Source organism: Gasterosteus aculeatus, chromosome 11, assembly GCF_964276395.1.
Source record: "Gasterosteus aculeatus chromosome 11, fGasAcu3.hap1.1, whole genome shotgun sequence".
Lineage (NCBI taxonomy): Eukaryota > Metazoa > Chordata > Actinopteri > Perciformes > Gasterosteidae > Gasterosteus > Gasterosteus aculeatus.
This window is the reverse complement of record NC_135699.1, coordinates 3,437,004-3,438,690: the sequence shown is the minus strand read 5'-3', so window position 1 is coordinate 3,438,690 and position 1,687 is coordinate 3,437,004. Positions and strand designations below refer to the sequence as shown.

Genomic DNA, 1,687 nt, shown 5'->3' with positions numbered 1-1,687 from the left:
CACACGCTGTAGCAGAACATCCACTGTCCCGCAGACCGTCTCATATACTGTCCCACGCACGTCTCTCATACTGTCTCACACACTGTCTCTCATACTGTCTCACACACTGTCTCTCATACTGTCTCACAGACTGCACTGCATGAAAAGTGAGATTTTCGGAGAGCTTTCGGAGGCGGAGAGCTGGCGGAGGTGCGAATGACCCGAATTAGCATATGAATGCAGCGAAACCGCGGTTGGCCGAGCGGAGCGGGCTTGAATATCCTTACTCCTTATTGGAGGAAACCACAACTTACTAACTAATAAAATCACTCGTGATTGGCAGCAAAACCACACGTGGGCCGACCAGGCTTGAGTTTCCTTGTTCATGATTGGATGAAAACAACTTTCAATCACTCGTGATTGGTTGGCAGATCTGTCGCTATTGGTCACCCGCCTCATTTTATTTATATATTCATATTATGCTGTATATTCATTTCATGGTTATCCTATGTAGGCTACTACACTATTATTAGGATACCAACCAGGACATCAATGAATTTATAGAGAAAATGAACATTTGCCACATGTTTATGCAAAGAAAGAGCTTTATTAACAACACACAAACAACAACTACATACAAAGTGAGGATCTGCCCACACTTGGGTAACGGCGGTTTAAAAACTACAGCTCAGTAAACTGTCCGTTTGCCTCCTCGGGGTTGTTGACCGTCACTGGCGCCGTGTTTCCCGAGGCAGGTCTGTTGTGCAGGCGGCTCGTGTGTGTGTGGCGACCGTACGATCCACCCGAGACGCCGCCAACAACGCCGTCCCCTCCGCCCGACGCGAGCTCCACGGTGGCGGATTTCCACCTTGTCATCAGCCAGCGCACTTTGTCTCGATTCCAGCAGCTGTAAAAACAACAATGAATCAGTACTGTGCGATGCGATGCGTACGGACACAACACATCGATCAATGCACCTGAAACAAGTCAGCAAATAAACTCTGACCCGCTTTCTTCTCGCTCGACTCGCGAGAATCCTTCGCAGCTTCCGCCAGCAATGAGTGTTCCGGCTGAACCTGAAGCTCCTGCGTCCCGTCTCACAATACGTCTCACAGCCAGCTGGAAAACAATTAAATGAGTGTGGTATGAATACAAAAAGAAAATCAAACGCAAGTCACAGTAACATTTAACAAGGAAGGAGAAACAGTGTCACTTACACACAATGACGTCGTCTAAATCTGGACTTTTCCCGGAGCAAATACGAGGTCACCGCCTCATTATGAGGCGAGATTAGTCTGTGAAAACAAAATGTACAGTTATGATCGGTATCTATACGTATATATTTCCTTATACCGCAGAATGAAAGCATATTCTTTAAATCTTACCCATGCTCCGGTTCGTAGCGCCTGTAGTTTGTCTCGGAGTTGTGAAGACGGCGCACCGCTTCCTGTAAACGACACGGCAAAGAAAACACACTTTAATAAAGCTGTTTCTGCTCACTTGCAAGGCTACTAGGCTACTCTTAGCTTAGCTTGAGGCTAAGCTACTATTAGCTTAGCTTGCAGTCATCGAACGTATTCTTACCGCTATCGTGGGATTGTGCGCCCGTCTCCTCTTCTTTGAGTTGGTTCCTCTCCTCCATGGACAGAAACCCGCAGAGTCCCGAACGCTCCAGTGGAGCGAACCGCTCGTTGATATCGGCAGTTTG

The 1,687-nt window shown here is 47.5% G+C and overlaps 1 long non-coding RNA gene across 1 annotated transcript; it reads right to left on the bottom strand.

The window, feature by feature from the left end:
- Positions 1–1,196: 1,196 nt before the first annotated feature.
- On the bottom strand, positions 1,197–1,687 carry LOC144384603 (uncharacterized). Its single transcript, XR_013451404.1, has 3 exons — positions 1,564–1,687; positions 1,365–1,426; positions 1,197–1,274 (listed from the first exon to the last, which is right to left on the bottom strand). It is a non-coding gene; the product is annotated as an uncharacterized LOC144384603 (long non-coding RNA).